This window comes from Lissotriton helveticus, chromosome 3_1 (assembly GCF_964261635.1).
Source record: "Lissotriton helveticus chromosome 3_1, aLisHel1.1, whole genome shotgun sequence".
NCBI lineage: Eukaryota > Metazoa > Chordata > Amphibia > Caudata > Salamandridae > Lissotriton > Lissotriton helveticus.
In genome coordinates this window covers 9,420,864-9,442,739 of record NC_136061.1, presented here as the reverse complement: position 1 = coordinate 9,442,739, position 21,876 = coordinate 9,420,864, and the positions used below count along the sequence as shown (strand labels likewise).

The following is a 21,876-nucleotide window of genomic DNA, read 5'->3' as shown; positions in this document are numbered from 1 at the left end:
AATCGTATAGTCTGCTCCTTTTTGTGCCAAACTGATTTGTTTATCAGTAAGGTTAAAGATAGAAAATAATGACGTTATGTTGATTAGACACCATGGCACGTAGCCTGAACGCAGGTTTTGCAATGTCCAGCCTAGCTGTACAATAGAACGCAATTGGGACTGACCATGTTGAAACATTAGCAAGTCCTGCTCTATTATATCAATAGGAGATGATACAATGCTGTCAGTGAATAAATTCTGGAGGACAGAGTCGTTAACCCATTGTCAACTACAGACAGTGATTTTTCCAAATTTATACAATCAATTTCTCGTATTTTTTCAGCAGTTTCAATTTGTGTCACTATCCAATCTTCTTAGTAAGCAGCGTATATACCGGCGTATATGAAACGGTTTTGACGCTGTTTGCGTGGTCCCAATATGAAATCTCGCAAGTCAGCACCTTCTTTAAGTAAAGTTAAGTGTTGGTCAATTTCAGGCATTGTGGATTTCAGTAGCCACTCAAGGCATAGTTTTCCTACACTATATGTTGTAACTATCCCTGGATGGTGTCTCTGGGAATATCTTGGGTCTGGCCTGTTCTGTTTGAACCCCTGTGTTTTGTTCAGGAATCTATCTTGACAGTTATTTGTGTCTGTGGGCCAGATCAACCATTTTTTCCAATCAGGATTTGTTCTGTTTTGGTGTAAAATATGGGATACGTCTATCTCCACATCTGTAGTGCTATTACTATCAGGTATGGGCTTTGGAATAGATGGTTTGTTTAAGTCTTTTATCTTGGCTAAGCCAAGACAGGTTGTCTGTTGAATGGTGTCATTCAGGAATATTATCTGTTCTGGGATCATGCAGGCTCTAAATAATGATTCTAGACCTTGTACCTGCCAGTCTTTTGTACCCCAGATGGTTTTTGTCTCAATGTTGTTTTTCCAAAATTCAAAACCAAATGTAGACATTTTTTCATAACATTTTTCAGAATAAATCAATTTAGTATTTGTCAACATTGTTTTCATTCCTGTCTTATTTAACATTTTAAAATAAAACGTTTCTAGATCACTGTTGTTAAACCCTGAGAAGTATTGGAATTTCTCATAAAATGTTTTCGAACTGCCTTTTGGCGGTGTTGGACAATGTTCCCATTGGTTATAAGTAAAAACATTTCTAGTATTAGCAGTTTTATGCAAATAGTGATGACCATAATGATTATAACAGTACATTTCTTCATAGTTTGATGAACCCTGCAAATAATCATGTTCTGTGAATTTAGCTGACATTTGTAAATCTGACATCATATTATTATTATTTTCAAAGTCCCAATCATCAGAGAAAGTACTTGGTGTTACAAAGTCACTTAATGAAACCTTGAACTGGTGTAGATATTTCAAGAGCTCAATCGGGCCATAGATTTCATAATTGGTTTTGTCCCATGCTACCCCACCGGGTATAGGATTGGCTGTGATGTTCACTGATGACAGTTCTCTTTTTTTGATGTGTGAAGATCTGTGGGGCTTTAGGACCAAGTTGATGTTCTGACTTGCTGTGTCCATTGTACTATATTTTCCTTCAATTAATTTTCCCAAACTTAAAACCAAGATGAGCCAAGGTAGGAGGAAAAGTACACCTAACACAATCCACAATTCAATCAATGCTGAAATCAGATATGTTTCTTTCAGTTGATGAAAAAGTTCAGTCATTTTTACTTTGAAAGTTTTTGTTGCTGGCGTTTCTTCATGTTCACTTGGATCATCACAAAAGTCATTGAAATTGATGAAGTAGCCAGATGCAGTTCTGTCAATTGTTGGAATTGCTTCCGGATTTTCATTTGTCTTTGGATCTATTTTTGTTACATTAGTATAGTCTGAGGCTAAATCGTTGTAGACAGGTGTTTCTTGACAAACTGTTGCAATTTGGGTTTCAAAAGGCACAAGTTCCATGGCTTTGTTGCAAAGTCCTTTTTTATTCACTGCAGGTTTATCAAATGTGATTAGTCTCTCAGTTTGAACCTCTTGGATTGTAGCAAGATTTGGTCTTCTGCTATTTCTTGGGAGTCCACTGGGCCTACTACTTATTTTTGGCCAAATGATTGTGGTTTTACCAGGTTGATGGATACAACTCTGTTCTCCTTTTTACCAGCAAGGGGCGGTAGTACTACTGATCTTGTTCCGCTGACAGCTAAGACAGGTACTGCTTTTCTGTAAAAAGGCCCAAATTCCTTCTTCACCACGATTTTTTCTCTGATTTGATCCCCAATCTTTGCAATCCAGACAGGTCTTGCTGGGACCGGTGGTTTTTCTTCAGTGGTAGTTGGCTTTAGCTTTATGTTACTTAGACTTCTTCTTGTTTCATTTAAGTCCTGTAAAACAGCCAAACGATCTTTGATATCAAAGGATTTTTGTTTCACCACTAAAGTGTGACAATCTAGGTCCTGGATTATTATTCTAGTACCGAACAATAGTTCGTATGGAGTGATACCTCCTAGAGAATTTCTTGGCAGATTATTAAGACTACGTTGGACACTTGTTAGATGTTTGACCCACCCATCACCCGAACCTAATACCCTCGCCGTTATAGATTGCTTTATGTCACGGTTTTTTCTCACCACTACCGCATTTCCCTCGGGATGGAATGGACTAGAGTACCGCAATGCAATGCCCATGCTGGCCATGGCCTCCTTGTAAGCTTGAGAGCTAAACGCAGGACACTGGTCAGAATATAGCATGCCAATTGCGTATGTGCCGATAAAGACTCGCAAATCTTTTATAACAGTTCTGGCGTCAGCCGAGCGCTGGGGCCAAATCTAATTGAACCTCGTCTTAATAATTATGGGATCGCATTTCTCCGTCTGGATTTCTGCGTATAGATAGCCTAATGCTTTCCAATAAAGGTGTCCTGGCAATTGTCTGGTCCGGTTCACAACTGCGATCTCTATTGCAGTTCTGACAATTCATTGCAAAGCTGTAAATTTGCACGCTCATCCCCGGCCACCAGTACTCTGATTGTAATTCTATTAGAGATTTCAAGATCTCTTGGTGCCTCAGACCCATTCCCATGTGTGCTTCTTGAATCAAGTAAGCCCTCCGGTTCGTGTTTGGAATTACTCTGTCCCCCACTCCAGGGATTTGAGCAAAAGGAACGGTGTTTGCATCAATTTTGTTTGTAATATTGAGTGGATAGTAGAGAGGTAATGCTGCATAGTCGCCTTTTAATGAGGCATTTACCGCCAGCAGGGTTTCTCCATCTATGTGTTTTTTAGAACGCTTTTTTGTGGCTATGGAAGCCGGTTGAACGGCTGCCGCTGTGGGTCTGTTAGCCAATGAATTCCCTGCAACGTGAACGCCATCACGTTGATGACTCAGTATATGTATCATGTGAGTCTTTTGTACTTCTTTTTGTAAAAGGACTACCTGTTCCCAAAGTTTTTAATGCTTTATTGTGGCACCTGTGTCATCCTTGTAACCATTTTGAATCCAGGTCTGCATGCTCTTATTGTAAGACTGGATGCAATAATGCAAATCGCACACTATTAGTGTCGGGAATTCGCGATCGGCATTTTCAAGCGCCATCTTTAAAGATCTTATTTCAGCTCGCTGAGCTGTACAGTTTCGGAGTGATTCAGTTATTGTTATTATCGGTCTGAATTTACCTAAGCGCCAGCGACCTTTAACGATCGTGCACACTGCATTGTAATTTTGTTTTTCCACATCGTAGTGTTGTGCGAATCTGTCTGTGTAGATTACACAGTTGTATTGTTCTAGAGGCAGAATTTTGATTGGCAGAGGATATTCATGTTCGTATTCTAGATCTTCTAGTTTCTTCATTTTCGGATCAAAAGCGTGTTTCACGTCTTCTGCAGCAAGAGAATTTTCCCATTGTATCCATTTTGGATCTAATGCCACAGCATTTGGAATGCGTGGTCTTGTCACTGCCTCAAGGGCTGATACTGCTGTTAAAACAGATATGCTCCTCCCTTGGACTTGGGCTCTTTCTTTTGCTACAGCAGTTTGAACCGCAGTTAGAATTTTTTCAGTTGAACTGAATTTCATTTCAGCTTGTGTGTACAAGTGTGATTTGTACGCTATTGGTACAGTTTCTCTCTCATTAGAGGTCAGGTATGTGAATCCGCATCTTCCTGGGATGACTCGGATTACAAGGTTGCGTACGTTTTCGCGTGTTTGCAGTTTTGTTTTAGTTAACATGTCTGTTTGTAATGATCTTAAAATTTCTGTGTGTTTCTGAGAGAAATTAATTGGTTTGAAATCAGGTTTTATTAATTCGTATTGAGGTTTAACCCTCTCCGCATAATTTAGAATGTATGTTCTTCCGAAATTCAGGAAACCTAGTATTGATTGTAAGTTCTTCAGTGTTTTTGGAGCTTGGCGTACTGCACACTTCTCTAAGAAGTTGTCTGCTAGGCTTTTGCCTTCACTTGATAATTCATATCCTAAAAACAGGACAGTTAGATGGGCAATTCGTGACTTTTTAAAGTTGAATTTGTACCCTTCAGCTGCGAACCCAAGTATTATGGTTGTCAGAAGTTGGCCTGATATATGATGCTCACTAGTTCTAGTGATCACCTTGTATCAGTCCAAACAACCCTTATGGTGATTGGTTGTAAAGTCAACCTTATAGACCAGCTAGCCTAGTAGCATGGACAAAATCAGTCTTTAGGCTAAACTCTGAATGGCATGTGAAGCCAGCTGTTTTACCACAGTATAACCCCTTAAATACTACATGAAAGGACACCACACAGGTTGTTATGAAAATAAAAGGATATTTATTAACTAACATACACCTCTGGACTCTTTATGAGGTCAGAGGGCTAAGCACATGACAATACTACAAAAGAAATACGAGTTTGCACAATATTTACACGTGTGCCTTAGGGGCACGACAAACCATATACTCAAAACAATGGAATGCGAGGAAAGAAAGTACTGTAAGGAGATCCAGAGGCTGGAGGATCGTTGGGACTACGCTACGAACTAGGTAAGTACGGAGCAGGAGGCCCACGGGACTCACGTGCAGAGTGGAAACTCTCACGCGGGATGCGTACCAACGTCTATGGATGCTACAGTTTGCAAAGTTACGGATTCCGGGCGAACCCGGCTGGATGGAGGGAAAACAACAGTAGACTTGGACACTAGGATAGTGAACACAGACTTCAGTACCTAGAAGCTTTAGTTACCTAACCCACAGGCTGCGGGTGCATAGGGCTGAAGTAGTGTCGGGTTTGCTGCGTTGATCCCGGTGATGCCTGAAACAAGAAGTTGCTGGCAGGCAGCCAGATGGAGGAGTCCGGTGATTCCAAGGATGGAACTAGGAAGAAGGAAGTCCTGAAAAGGAAGGGGACAGAGTCTTGGTCACTAGCCAGTGACGGTGCTGGAACCAGGAGGGAACCAGGAGCTGTTGCCGCGTTCAGTTGAAGGAGGGGTTGCTTCTCTCTGTAGCTGCGCGGACCAGGAGCTGCTCTTCACGACCAGGCTGGAGGCAAGAGCTGTCCCATGTAGTCTGCTGCTGTTGGCGGTGTCGGATCGTCGATCTGGACAACAGGCCTTGGCTAATGCAAGCCACGTGGTGGAACAAAGATGGCATCTGTTGCGGACCAGGAGGGTCCGGGGTGCTTCTCTTTTACAAGGAATCAAGGGCCAGTCTGTGGGACCAGACTAGTAGTGTTGAATTCTTTGGGTCGTCATCTCTGAGGTCACTAGTCAGCTGGCAAGTGACCAGACAACAGGAAAAGCAGCAACCAAGCAAAAGGGCCCCACGAAGATCACGGGGATGCTGGGGGGCTGGTCTTTGGTGCAGGAGCTGCGTCAGTGTGGGGCTTCTCAGTCCCCAATGCACTCACTCGAGGAACCCTCGGGGGTTGTGCTGGAAGCGCTGTGCAGGTTTCGTCAAGGTGGCCGTCTCCACATTGCTCGTCACACCCACGGGTCCCAGCTGTGCTGTGGATGTGGGTAGAGGTCAGAAAGGTCTGGAGGTCCGGGTCTCGTTGAGCTGGGTCGTCGGATTCCTGGAAGGAAGGACTTGCAGCAAACCGCACAGGAGCTTGATGGTGCCTGCGAAGCAGGATGGTCACTCCCTGACCGTAGGGGAGATTCTTCAGTCTTCTGATGTTCAGGAGGTCGAAGGTCAAGAGTTTCTTCGTGGAAGTTGGCAAGATTAATCTAACTGGGAATGGGACCAGCTCCTACCTTTATTCAGCTAAGGGGGGCTGCACTACGACTAGGTCCCTCCTCTGGGTGGGTCCAGGAAGTGGGGTGGCTACACTCCCTTTCCTTTGTCCAGTTTCCCGCCAGAGCTGGGGCTGGAGTGCCCCAGCAACTGGTTGGAACCGGTGTATGCACAGGGCACCTTGTGTGCCCCAGGCATGTCTCATTCCTTTCAGCCTGGGCCTACCTAATACACAAAATCCTGTCTGGGGTGGTGCTAGCACCTCCCAAGGCAGGAAACCCTTTGTCCAAGCCTCCCTCGCTGGAAGGACTCCCAGCAGCAGGAGGTCAGACTTGTGTCTGTGGTGGCAGCATCCATTTTGTGATGCTGAGGCTCGAGTTAACTTTAACCGGGGTTCACAGTTACATTCATGTCGTGTCCCTCTAGAAGGGTGGAATGATACCCCCGTCGCCAGAATTGGCTCGACATGTTTTGATAATGTTATAGCATTTAACCGCGAGGATTATAATGCACTTAAGAGTATATGGTATAGCGTTATCATGGAACAGCTATTAGGACTTGGTTCCGCAAGCTGCAAACGGGCTCAGCTCATGCCAGAGCACCATCTCACATAATTCCAAGCACTCTGCCTTCAGGATTGATAAGGCCTGCCATAGGAGTGACTGATAGGAATATATGTGTCCATTTTAGGTTTAGATATAGGGAACTATATCTAAAGCAAAGGGTGATTACACCACCTTGCCCCAGCTGTCGTGCAGCCAGTTGTGTCAGATTTAGATGGCCAGCCAGGGGTGGCATAATGCATCCTGCAGCCCCTGGTAGGCCCTGGGTACACCTATGCCCTGGATACCTAAGGTATACTGTACAGGGACTGATAAGGTGGCCCAGTACCAATTGGTAATTGCACCTAGGGTACATGGTTGTAATTTAGAGAGAGAACAGCTAGGCTGTGGGTCTGATTAGCAAGCCCACAGCCAGGGAAAGTCGTAAACCAGTGAAGCAAAAAGCAAAAATCTGGGGTGGCCATGGGATTGCAGACCCCACTCTACTACAATGGTGTTCACTATTTTTAAGTGAGTCTCCAGGTCATCGTCTGTGAGATAGATGTCGTCGACATAAGATAATGCCTCATCATCATATATTTGAAGTAACTCTGTTACTCTTGCTGAGAATAATCCTGGGCTATTCTTGAATCCCTGTGGGAGACGGCAAAATTATTTTTGCGCCCCCATTGTTGAGAAAGCGGTCAAATACCTGAATTCAGGTGCTACGTTTTGACAAAAGAAACCATTCGAAATGTCTAATGTCGTTTTATATTTTTTGCGCAGGATGTTATTCATTAGTGCTGCACTGTGTGAGTTTTGTACTGCAAATGTTTTACAGCAAGAGTTTAAGTGTCTGTAGTCCAAAACTAGACAATAGGAATTGTCTGGCTTGGAGACAGGAAAAAAAGGATTGTTCATTTGTGAGGTGCATGTTTCAATCACCTCCTGATATTCAAGTTGATCTAAGATCTCCCTGACTTGCTTTTTAGCTTCTTGCTTAACAGGATACTGCCTTTGTGCAGCGGGTTGATTTTTTAACTGGATTTTATAGTGAGGAGAATCCTCATCCCATCCTACATGCTTTTTATATAATGCAGGAGCCTGGGCTACTGCCCACTTTCTAGCAAATGTGTATTTTTTATGAATTGGAATTTGATTTGAGAAGGCAGGCATAATCATTTCTTCGCCATGTGGGCACTCCCTGACAAACTCTGGTGGCCAGTCTTTTTCTGCTAGAAGGATATCATAGCCCTTAGAAAGGTTATCCCAAAAGAGACCCCTTATTTTCCTAGTCTTGTCCCCCTCTATACGTAATGTTATTTCATATAATGTATGGGGCACACTAACTATGGTGTCTGCAGTTTCCACCTGAATGTATTCATTCGTGTCCACTGCCTCCAGAAGATTCATCACGATCTTGCGAGCTATGGTCACTTCTGCTGCGCTGTCTAGCATTGTCTGGACCCACACTCCGTTTTTCAGTTATGTCCTCAGAATCCTTGGCATGTTTTATTTTAATACTAGCTACCTTCTTCTTTGGATATTGTAATTTTTTACTTTGATGAGCAGGTTCCTTGTCTTTGGACTTGACGTGCTCTTCTTTGTGTTCTGACCGTCCTCTTCTTTCCGATTTCTGTGAGGAAGTCTGAAAAGATCGAGAGTGACGTGTATCAATATCTTGATATCTGTCAGGTTTTCTCAAATTGTCTCTATTTCTAAGGTTGTATCTTTTTTCAGAGGGCTCCCTGTGGGGAGACTTTTCTCCTCTTTCTGCAGATCTGTCTTTTCGTTGAGGAGACTTTCCTTTGGACTGAAACTGTTTTCTCTGGGAGTGGTTTGTTTGTTACCCTCCCACCTCTTTTTTGGAGTGTTCAGATTATTTTTAATAAAAGTTTTTTCAGGATTTCCAATTAGTTGGGGTTTTAGTGGTTTCCCACCCAAACTATCTCTACCTAGTTCTTCATAGGATTTTTCTATGATTCTGGCAAGTTCAAAATGTTGTTCTGCTATATCTGTTTCTTTCAATTTCTGCCAGATCGCCACAGATGCTGCTTCTCCTTTTATGTTGGCTAGTAGTATACCCGAGACTTGCTTAAAGTCTTTCAGTAATTTCATACCTAGAGTTAAAGCAGGTTCTGGACCATATTCATTTTTAATCTGTCTTAGTACGTCTGTTATAACCGCCATAGACGGAACACCATGTGTTTTTGTATATATCGAAGCAAAGACTGTGCCCCAAGTGTCACAGTCCTCCACATGTGGTGCGATCCCCATTGGAAGACAGATAGTCAGTATTCTGTGTTTTTCATGAGGGGTAGTATAAGGGAATACTGCCTCTATTTGAGTGATTTTTTGAGCTAACCAGAATGGAATTTGTTCCCGTTTTGCGGGTATTTTGCCAATGGCTGATTGTATATTCTTTGGTGTGATTTTATTTGTGTTCCCCTGGTGAGAGGTGTGCTGCGGAATTTTTATTACTGGTTGGACTGTTGAAGTCCGCATGACATATTGGACCAATTGTCTATGTATTTTAATTAGTTGTTTTAGCTGAGCTAAAAGTTCCCGGTCTGAAATTTTTTCAATCTCGGGATGTGGTGTATAGCCGGCTAGAACTGGCCACGTGGCTCCTGGTCTGCCTAGTGGACCGAGCCTGGTGATGTGATTTTGACGCCATTAAACCAGAGCAGGTGCTCTTGGTATGTTAGTGGAATTTCAACGTCCTCGAAACGGGCGTAGTTCTCTGGAGATTCCTCTATTTTGTAATAGTGGAAATCGTGTGTTATCGGATTTCCTTCAGGAAAATGTATCCATGAATAGAATACCTCTGTCTGCCGATATTCATGGGCCTCTACCACAAATATGACTGTACCACCTCTTGATGATAGTCCATTTTCTATAAGTTTAATAGCATAGTTTACTTACATTTATAGCATTCGGGTCTTCATTTTGGAGACTTGTGTCATCCGCTAGAAGTTGAGCTGCTATTCTAGCTCTCTCCCTTTCATCTTCACTTTCCCCCATTTTACTGACAGAAAGTTTTTTTGTTGTAGAGCAAGTTTCAAGGAAACAAAGACTAGGTGCACAATATTTTGGAACACTGTATCCTTCAACGTTGACTAAACCAAAAACTATACATAGGAATCTCTTCCTACTAAGTTGCGGCATATATTAACCCTTTACCCACTCCAGACGTCTATTGGAGTTTTTACGGGAAAGGGGGTATGTGTGAAAAGCACGACTGAGTTACTCTAGTATATTGCGTTAGATTATCGCCTTACCAAACGTTGGGCGCCACGTAGTGTAGTTCCTATATTCCCAATAGGCTCTGCGCATTGGAATAACGTAAACGATAGTTTAGACGTAAGACTGAGGTCATCTAGGTCTCTATTGAATATGTTAGACTTAATTTTGAATGCCAGCTAGCTCAGAGGTCACTAGAAACTTTCTCGAATGAACAGGAAGGAGTTAACTTTCCTGATTAGACAAGAAGGGCTTTGCTCCCCCCAGAACAAGGAGTATATCTCCAGAGTCGTGTGAAAACAATAGACAGCTATTTCACTCAGTCAATCGTGCATGCTTAGTTTCACCAGAGTGCAGAGAAATAAAAGTTGTTATTTATTGAGCAGTCCTCTTTCTCGTGCAAGAGAAGTGAATTGCCACAATTGCAATACTTGTCATGAAGTAAAGTGTGTACAGTAAAAGGAGTATTATGAAATAATACTGTAAAAGCATTGATATGGTTTCTGAGCCATATGATACTTTAAAATGGATAAAATATATACATACAATTATAAAAGTTGACTAAACGTGCTCAATTGGTGTTTCTAAAATACGCCTACCCCGGTGTACCTGACCTAAGCCTAGTACGTGGGAAGGAATAAGTGAGTTAAGATAGTTTTGCCAAGAATCTGCATCAAGAATTCTCTTAAGGATCTAATCAGCTCCGTACCTTGTTTATAGAATGAAGGAGGTCTTGTATCTCTCTCTCAGGACTCGATCTCCCAGCAACCCGCAAGGGTGACTGGAAACACTGTAGCTGGATTTCTCGGCAGGCGAAAAGACAGCGTCTCTCTCAGTGCGTCAAATGGGAGGGTCGGCTTCCTTCAGCACTTGCATCGACTGGTTGTCGGGCAAGTAGATAGCCGCTCTGCTACAAACCACCGTGTGTTTGCTTAAGGCAATGCAGGTATATATATATACCTGAAAGGTGCCGAGTTTGACGTAAGGTTGGACATAAGACGTCACTAAGAACTTACAGTTCTTTCTGGACTCCAGGAGTTCTTGGGGAAATCAAAACAAAAGCAGGGGGAATTCCCGGGCTGCTGGAGGCTTTGTTTGTTTAAAGAAGGCGTTGTACTTTCTAGGAGTCTATGGGAGTAGCCTTGCCGTATTTGGACTGCATTGGCTATGACTAAATATGGATATGATTCTTATGCCTTTATAAGGATATTATTTGTTATAACCACATAAGGGCATGAATCTGGAATATTTAATTAGGGTCCTAGATACATTCACAACATAACATCCCAATAATCACACACTATCTCTGAGGGGACTTGAAACTCACTAGAATAACACATTTTCTCTGTGAGGATTTGAATACCATTACCTTTACACACATTCACTGTGTGGACTTGACCATGATAATTTCCAAACACTATGTCAGCAGAGACTTGAACACCACAAAAATCACACAATATGCAAAGGTTTAAACATGCCTGAATTCACACACTATCTCTGTGGAGACTTAAATGTCATCATCTTTACACACTATCGATGTATGGACAAGACCATGATAATCTTCTCTCACTATGTTGGTAGAGACTTCATCACAGCCATAATCACACAGTATGTGGAGGCTTGAAAAAGCCTGTAATAATACATTATTCTTGTGGATATTTTAACATCATTATCTTTGCTTACTATCAATATATGAACTTGCCCAAGATAACCTCCAAGCACTAAGTCAGAAGGGACTTGAAATCCAATATAATAGCACACAATGCTTAGCTTAAACAAGCCTGAGCATCATTATCTTCACACACTATATGCTCGATTCACAAAAGAAAAGTTAGACTTTTGATCTGTATTTTATACCAAAAGTGTATCTTTACTACTTTTTGGTATCCAAAAAGGTAAGTTACGAGGAGCATCTTTACGATTGTGGAGTTTCCGCACTCCGGGCAGAGATCTGCATCTCTGCCCCGAGTGCGGAGATTCTGTCCAGACTGTGGAGATTCTACTTGAATGTGGAAACTCTGCCCTGAGTGCAAAAACTCTGCAGTTGTAAAGATACTACTCGTAACTTACATTTATGAATTCTGAAAAGTAGTAAAGTTAGACTCTTGGTTAAACTTACAACTAACGGCTAGAGCGGTCGACCTCGAAGCTGGGGAATCAGGTTTGAGTCTCAGCAGGGACGCACAACATCCTGTGATTCGGGGCAAATCCCATAATCTTCAGGTGCCTACCAAAATATGAATGTGTCCAACTGTAATGTAACTGGTGCTCATGTAAAACATAATCCCACACTATCTCTTTGGGGAACTCAACATCTCTATAGTCACACACTATCTCTGTGGTGACATGGGCATGTCTAAAATCACACACTATCTCTGTGGGGACCTGGGCATGTCTATAATCACACACCATCTCTGTGCAGTACCTGGGCATGTCTGTAATCACACACATTCTCCTTGGCGACCGTGGTAATACTATAGTCACCACACCATCTCTGTGGGGACTTGAGCATTCCTGTAATTACACGCAAGCTCTGTTTTGGCTTGAATATCATCAGCTTTGCTTACACTGTATTAGGCTTTGTGAATACAGAACAGTAGTGAAGTTAGACTTTTGGTCTAAGTTTAACTTTGTGAAACTGAAAAGTTAAATTTTTAGATTCTTTTGTCTAAGTTTACCTTTGTGAATCAGGCCCTATTTCAATGAGGACTTAAACACAATCATCTTCACGTGCTATCTCTGTGGGGACTTAAAGATCACTATAAAAACATACAACCTCTTTGGGGACTTGAGCTTTCCTGTAATTAAACGCAAGCGCTGTATGCCATGAGGCACAGGGTCAAGACTGATTTGCATATAGCTGGGTCTGAACTGGGATGGCGAAGTGAGCTAAAGAATGATGATGGATTCAATCCAGATCTGTGACTGGGGGTGAGTGACTGAAAAGTTTCAGCACTCCGTCCATCATCTCCTTGTGTTTGCTTTGACTTGATTATCATCAGCTTCACATTCTCTGGATGGGGCTTTGTGAATACTGAAAAGTAGTGAAGTTAGACTTTTTGTCTAAGTTCACCCTTGTGAATTAGGCCCTATTTTAACGAGGACTTAAACACAATCACCTTCATGTTCTATCTTTTGGGCACCTAAACATCACTATAATAACAAACTATTTTTGTGGGGACTTGAATGTAACTATAACAACACACCATCTCTGTGGGGACTTGAACATCCCTATGATAACACACTATCTTTTTGGGTACTTAAACATGGCTATCCTAACATACCATCTCTGTGTGGACTTGGGCATTCCTATAATCATACACAACCTCAGTGTGGACTTGAACATCATTAGCTACCCACTCTTCATAATGGGATTTAAGCTTTGAATGTATAAACTATTTCTTTGGAGACCTAAATACAGTGATCTTCACCCACTATCTCTGAGGAGACTTGAACATCTATTTTGGCAAAAATGAATTCCACTTGACCATATTCCTTGGTTCCATATGTTCATTTCTTTATGTGTTAGTTCCCTTATCTCATAAGATTTTAAGCACTAATACATAGGTTAAATACAGCTTAAAGTGTCTTTCTTTAAGCAAGATATGATATTTGCTGGCACATTAACATAATCTGTCTTTAATAGGGGTGGGCGGAATTTGCGTAGTCACGCTACGCAAAGCTCAGCAAAATGGTAAAAAATCTCTGCGAGCACGCAGAAATTCCGTGAATACGTGGAATTGCTTGTTTCCCCCGTTTGTAATGCTTGTTTCCTGTTTACGATTGCTGTTTTTGTGCTCAGGGGGAAATATCTAGCAAATACGCATTTTGAAAGTGCAAATTAACAACAAATTACCCAAATTCAGCAAATTCCGCAAACAGAACAGTATTTGCCGTCCAGGCCTAGTCTTTAATGTATACCACTAGTATAATGAAATGAAATGAAAATGTGACTTGTATAGTGCGAAACAGTCACCCGAGGGTGTCAACACACTTGCTCAACAGAAACAGGAGGGAAGCTAGGATGTTCGAAATACACCTTACAGACTAAACGGCCACGTCTTTAACGCTTGTCTAAAAATGAATAAGTGAGTTTCTTGTTTCAGCGTAATTGGGAGAGAATTCCATAGCCTGGTTGCGCCCACCAAAAAGCTTCCCCCCCCCCTGGAACATTTTTTTAACCTGGGGACAATCAAATCATGGGCAGAAGATGAACGAAGACAAGGTGTTGGAATGTAAGGTAGCAAATTCCGCTTAAAACAGCTGGGTCCTATGTCCTGTGATTCCTTAAAGACAATACAAAGAGCGGGGCTGCAGCATTTTGCACAATCTGTAGCTTGGACAAACATTTTTTCCGAAGATTGATCAAAAAGCCATTTGCAGTAGTCAGCTCTTGACAGAATCCATTCATATGTGCAGTGATTCATATATGAATAGATTATAATGTTGTTTGTGTATATTGTTGATAAAATAAACATTTAGCCATGTACCTTTGACTGTGTTCAATCACAAATAGTCTTACGGACTAGGTACCCACAAGGATGGTAGCACGTGTTCAAGTCCCCACAAGGATGGTGCTATGCGCACTATTAACCCCTTCGCTGCGCTGAACGTTCCACGCTGGTGCGGAACATTCTATTGCGTGGGCGGGGCCAGAACGTTCAGCGGACGTTCGCAGCACTACCGAGGTAGTGCACGCGACATCCGCTGAACGTGCGCCGCACTGAAGGGGTTAAATAACAATATATTTTCAAATTTGAAGCAGGATCCTGTATCGTGAATTTTTTCTTAACATTTTTCTGTTATTAGTATATTTTAAAAACATTGGGAAAGGTTAGTCCCCACAAGTCAGGTATTCACACATAGTCCCCACAAGGATGGTAACATGCGTATGTGTGAGTGCATGGTTGCGTTTGTGTGGTTGTGTGTGTAGTTGTGCGTGTGTGTGGTTTTGTGTGGTTGTGTGTGTGGGTGTGGTTGTAGGTGTGGTTGTGTGTGTGGTTTTGTGTGATTGTATGTGGTTGTGGTTGTGTGTGTGGTTGTGGGTGTGGTTGTGTATGTGGGTGTGGTTGTGTGTGTGGTTGTGTGTGTGTGGTTCTGTGGGTGTATTTTTGTCTGTGTGCGAACTGTAATCCATTCAAGTTGCATGTTGGGAGCAATTAAATTAGGCCCAATACCAGTTTGTATAGTTGGTAGGCATTGACGAGCACAGTAAACACGTTGTCATGCATGGAAGAGAATACAAAGTTTGAGACCAATACGATTAATCATAAGACTAATAATAATAAGACTATTTTGATGCAACTCGAAAAAATTTACACATCATGGTAATTTACATTTGAATTCAAACGAAAGGGAAAGTGATCGGATGGATGCAGAGGGGAAAGCACCTGAAATAAAAACAAGCAACTTAATGACCAGTGATAGAGGAGACAGATGGTGGCTGCGCGTGTGCATGCTCGCGTGAACGCAAGCGAGAAGCCAGCCGGTAGCACTTTGATAACTCACCTACTAAATGTCTTGGCCAGGCTAGCACATGCGCTAGATCAGGCGAGACCTATAAAGGGTAGTAGGTACGATCCAGCTAATTAAAGGCCCATCAGTCTGATTGATATTACCCAAAAGGTTTATGCCAATCAAATTCTAGCCAAGCTAAATGCTTGGATGGAAGAGAAAGACATCCTCTCACCTTGTCGGGCTGGCTTTAGACAGCGAATAAGCACAATAGATCAAGTATTTAGACTCTTTAGTATAGCTTGGAAATATACAAAGATAAAGCTGAGACCCCTATATGTTGCCTTCATATATCTTTGAAAGCAGTTTTTGATTCCATTATCAGAGATCTCTTATGGGGACTCCCAGACAAGATTTTAGATCAGATCATAAGACTTCACAACAGGAATTTTGCAAAGGTTTGCTGGGGCCCAGGAGGAGAGATTTCAGAAGAAATTCTGATTAGGAGAGGGTCGTGCCAGGGCTTTGTCCTGGCACCAACCCTGTTCCTATTATATTTAAACAACATGGTAGAACATCTACCCTCAGCTTCACACAATTCCCCCAAGCTTGGAGGCACCCATACTTGTGCTCTCACCTTTGCAGATGATACAATACTGTCACAAACACATAAGGGTCTCCAAAACTTACTTGATAGCCTTCATATTTATTGCAAGACAAAGGGAATTGAGTTAAACACCATCAAAACCAAATACATAGGTATCAACCCACATAAAAACTTAAAGAAAAAATTAACATTGATTGGGGAGCTTTTGGAATGTGTCCCAAATTTTATATATCTAGATGTTACTCTCGACTCGAAACTTACATGGGAGACTCAAATAAATAAGCCAGATACAATCCTAATGCAGAACTCTATTCCTGTAGTGAAGAAGCAGCACTCTACCTCATCAAAGGCCATTACTCCTGCATTTACAGTTTATAAAGCCAGAGCTCTATCAGCTACACTCTATGGATCTGAGCTGGGAGGAGAAAACCTACAGTCTCTCGTCATAAGGAAAATAAAATCATAATAATGCTGACACACACGCCCAAAAATACCCTGATGATCCCTCTTTCCTATGATATTGGGATAAAAAGAATAGAATTTCTTGCTGTATGGAGACTATTGGCCTAAGGGGTCAGAATCTGGACAACGGAGGAGTTAGAGATCTACAGGCAGACCCTGAGGGAGCTACTGCATCTGGATGTATTTGTCACTCTTCCCTGGGTTGGCCCACATCCGCAAATGGCTCGCCGATCTAGGTTTGAGCCGATATTGGGCAACCCTGAGCCTGTTGACCCCTGATTCAAAGAGAGAGATCAAATCTATATACTGGGAATTCATAACACACAAAGTCACTGCTAGCCCCAGATGTAAGTGGATTAAGCCTTTGTGCAGAAGTTTAAACATCAGTCCCTTAGAATCTTAAAAACTGACAGTGGCTAACTCATTATTTTTTACGTTAGTACATTTTTGTTAGCTGTTAGTCACATAAGCTATAGAAATGGGCTTAAATTTAAAAAAAAAAAAAAAGTTTAAACAACGGATTTTTACAATTGTGTATACACTTTTAATCTTTTAATGGTTGTAGCTGGAATGATCTGAAAATCCTAGCAGTAGTGGAGTGTAAATTGGTCCGCTCGTGCTAATTGAATTGTTATCTTTGTACTGTATTCCGAAGATTAAGTACAATAGGGGGTCAAGACTAAAAGAAATAATTTCTAACAGTATATATGTCTTGCATTTTAGGACCTTGTAAGTATAATATGTTTTTATGCTTCTTTTTAGATTAATGTAAATTATAATATGTACAAAGACCTGTCTTATAAGCTTTGATGATTCTTTGAATAGAATAAAGATTTTTGATGATAATGAACTACAGCAACACCCCAAACTCTCCTGGACCAACCATCATAGTAAACATCACGCCTTCATCACACCCACCATACACGACCGCCATCATCCCCCCCAAGCCACAGCTGTATCAAGGCCATCAAAGAAATCTTCTGCAACTCCCTTAGCACCACCACTACGCCAACTCTCAGAGATGCCAACACCGCAGCATGCGAACGCCACAGATGGAGCTCCAACTGCACCGACAAACTGGCAGCTACTCTGTGTCAATAGACCGAGCATCTGGGGGGTCGCTGGCCACCGGAGAAGGTGACAGCAGACACATTGGACACCAAACTAAACTCAAAGGGACACATATAGGCATATGCGTGCCCTTGTGACCCCCCTTAGGAAGAGGTGTGGCGCCGCGGCCAGGGCGACTGACGCTGGAATCTGGGGACCACGGTTCGATCCCCGGCTCCAGCGGCAGGTTAGCCCAGCACCATGTGACTCTGGGCAATAGCTCGCTTAATCTTCCCGACGGCCCCCAGCGCCTAGAGACCCTAACGGGTGATTGTGCGCTTTACAAATGTGGACTTTACGCCACATTATGCCTGTGTCAGGTAGGATGTACACAGGGTTGGCGTTCCCATGTAACAAGGCCTCATAGCAGTGGCGCAGTGAAATGTATAAGATTTCACTGCAACAATTCTAGGACACCATTGCATTAAAACCTTCCGCATGCCTCATGGCGGGCATAAGGATGACGCAGTGCCATAGGGATAGGCCTGGCCCATGCATTGCTGGAGTTGCATCATGCGTGTGATAAAATTGTAGCAATGCGTGACTTTGGTGTTGACAAATACATCAGGAATACTGACATATATGTGTAAATCCTTATGAAATGGAGCGCCGTACAGTAAATATAGCGCAGCCATGGTGTCTGAATGGGGGAAAGTGAAAAGTGTTGCAATGCTGTTATGTCGCAGTTATGCAACACTTTTCATGAGTGAGGCGGAGGACTGCACCCAATCTTATTGTCGGGCACATTGCTGAGCTTTTGCTTTGGTGCACAGCAGTGCAGCAACATTCTTTGCTGCACTGTCCAGCACCAAAACCTCTGAAATGAGGCACCAGGTGTTTGCACCAATTTGAAGACCAGTTATTTTCTGGTCTTAAAACACTGCCTCTAACTGAACTTAGAGTCAGTTTTTGGGGTTTTGCAGCATACAAGGAATTCCTTGTTAATATTGCGAAGTGGGGTTACTGGCAGTTTATTCACAGGAATGCCCAACTTGCATCTCATTTTCGTTAACTCTTGCTAACAAAAGTGGTGATCTTTAAATATGATGTTTTCATCAGAAAAGTGCCGCTATCTTCAGTTAGTGGCAAATTGTAAATAAGGCGATGAAAAAAAGCCCACCATAAAATCAAAAAACTGTTGCTAAGGCGGCGGTGTGTCCTTGTACATATGCCCCTCTGTCTTTAACCTCCTCTACCCCATGCTCATTGTCTCTAATAACTTGTATCCCATACACACTGTCTGTAGTGTGCTGCAGTACCTCCATTGCTGCCATCTCTTTCCTATTGAGTTAAATACCCCATACTTACGGTCTTTAACCAGCTGTACCCAAAGCTTAATTTACAAAAGATAAGTGCTAGGGCCCTCGTCAGGAGTCCATCCCATCTGGCACCACCCGTTTCCATTGCCAGATCTGCAAATGTCAGTACATACACAACTACCATGGTGACAATGCAGATTGTTTGAGGCCCCCCAAAGCTGCGAGAATAGTTTAGGAGGTATTAGTACTTTAATGTCTGTCTGACTAATAAAATAGTCTTGTGACAGCTGCCATAACTGGCAGTGCCAAGCACCGGAAACCACCAGCTCAAATTAAGTATAGCGTATCCCATGTTCACTGCTTTAATCTCTTGTACCCCACACTCACTTTCACTAATCTCTTTTCCCCATTCACTCTGTCTGTTATCTCCTGCCTTACTTCCAAAGCTGAATAAAGCAAGTGTACCTAATCACTTGGCCCTTCAATTCAACAACAATCTCAACTCATAATGCAATACAAAAAATAATTTCTGCATACTTTCAATTACAATATTTGTGAGTATGCTGTACAATTATGAACATTGTATTAACAAGAACAATAAACATAAACTCTTTCAAAGCACAACATTTATGAAGTTAATCTCTATTTGTCTGTCCCAATGCATTTCGGGATGCAAGATCCCTTCTTCAGGGGAACTGTAGAAAATAAGAAATGTGGATGCACAATGTTAAAGCACAACAAGTAAACCTAATATTGTGTTGGTACCTTAAAAAATCTCCTTGAACCATGCCCACATCACCTTCACCCATGACACACAGGACACACAGTGTTGATGTAGAATGCCTCACGTGTTACAAATCAATTCGGGGCCAATTCAAATATGAAACCTAAAAAACGAGGAGACAACAGAACAATAACAAGATTGAGACTTATTATTGCCTTCCTGTTAGTAATCATTATTACCTAAGTATGTGTTGCGCATATTACCTGGCTGAAAAATGAATGCCAGCTTCTAAACCAATGTAAGAAATTGTCGACACTACAGGTCGGGACTGTATGGAACTTCTAAAAGGGTTAATACATAAGTTTAAGTTACCAAACCCTCTGCTGATAAAGTTGGAGAAAGACAAGGGATGCGAAACATTTAAACAAACACATTAAGAATAAGGTATTGAGTTTAAATGTGTTGCACACTTAGGTAATAGGGATTACTAACAGAAGGCAATAATAAGTCTCAATCTCAGTAGTTTTTAGGTTTCACATTTGAATTGGCCCTGGATTGATTTGACATTTTTTCACTATTTCAGTAAGTTGTTTTTGTTTGAAACACGTGAGGAATTCTACATTAACACCGTGTGTCCTGTGTGTCACGGGTGAAGGTGATGTGGGCATGGTCCAAGGAGACTTTTTAAGGTACCAACACGATATTAAGTTTACTTCAGCATTTCACCAGAGTTCATTGTGAGATGATCCCCCATTGTTGTGCTTTAACATTGTGCCTCCATATTTCTTATTAACTACAGTTTATTGTAATAGAAAGTAGGCAAAAATGATTTAAGTTGAGATTGAGATTGCTGCTGAATTAAAAAAATGCAATGAAGTTCAAGTTATATGAGTTAGTGAGAACTAATAGAGCAAACTGAGTTTTGCACCCAGCTGTGTGGATAGGACCATGGGCCATATGTATCATCAAACTATTTTGCATTTCCTAAATAGCGAATTTTAAGGAATCGCTATTTAGGAATTGCAAAATGGTATGTATGAAAAAAATCGCTTTTTTTATTTGCGATTCCTTAAGCTTCCTTATTTGCGAATTCGCATTTTGCGTATTCGCAATTAAGGAATAATTTCCAATGCATTCCTATGGGCCAGGAGGCCCATAGGAAGGAATGCAAAATATTTCTCAAATTGCGAATTCGCAATTTGCTAATCGCAATTTGAGAATTATTGCAAGGGTGCAGGGGTGTCTCAAAGACACCCTGCTGCACCCCTGAAAATAACATGTGTGTGCATATGGCGCACATACATGCCCTATGGGCATGTGTGTGCATCACATGCCACCTTTAAAAATGCCAAATTGTGCATTTCTGGAAGAATTCGCAAGTTACCATCAACTAAAAGTTGGTGGTAATTTGCGAATTCTTAAACAAAATTCGCAAGCCAAAAATGCTACATACATAGCATTTAAGGAATCGCAAATTTGCGATTCCCTAAATGCTATGGAAAAATAAGGAATCGCACAAGTTTGCAATTCCTTATTTTGGGAATGTTTCATACATTCCATAACATGCAAATGGCCGTTTGCGAGTCGCAAAGGCTGAAATTCAGCAAGTTTTGGCCTTTGCGATTCAAAAACGGATTAATACATATGGCCCCAAGTGATTAGGTACACTTGCTTTATTCGTTGTTCACAGTACAGAGGTTAGCTACCTCTTTCCCTCCCAGCACGCTCCGATTAAACATTGGGTAAAACATTAGGACAGGTCACAATTCACACAACCATCTGCCATCTGCCATCTCCTTGTAATCAAGTCTATTCTCCATATTCATTGTTGGGAATCTCCATTCATAGCTGACATGTTTATTTCTTCCTCATACTGTGGAACATGCCACATTCGGAACATCCGAACATCTGCGTCAGGGTGAGTATCACTCCCTGTCTGGAGTTGTCTCTCTAATCTCTACCAGGACCATCCTTTGGTATTGAGAATCATAATACTCACTCTCCGGAGTGCCACAGGTCTGTCCGGTACCCACAAGTGTGCAGGGATGGCTGGAGTGCTCTATACTTTAATTTGAGGCAGACTGCCTTTATGTACCCCACCCTGCACATGGGGAGGGTTCTTCCATTCCTCCAGCATCCAATGATATGCCTTATTTGTTTCAATCCTTTGCAGCTTCATGACTGACATCAACTCCACCCACCTACATCTCTTTGAACTTGTAGATCTGATCCAAGCATGACCTACCTGGAAAAATGTCTTTTCATGCGCCTATGAAGACACACACAGTACAGCATACACACATACAC

At 42.0% G+C, this 21,876-nt stretch overlaps 1 protein-coding gene across 1 annotated transcript in view; it reads right to left on the bottom strand.

Moving 5' to 3' along the window:
- The window catches only part of LOC144822034 (CD5 antigen-like), a 788,570-nt gene extending 766,952 nt beyond the window's left edge, over positions 1–21,618 (bottom strand). The window contains exon 1 of the mRNA XM_078679102.1: positions 21,569–21,618. The gene's annotated coding sequence lies outside the window, so the exon portion shown is untranslated. The remainder of the gene's footprint in view (positions 1–21,568) is intronic.
- Between the last annotated feature and the right edge of the window lie 258 nt (positions 21,619–21,876).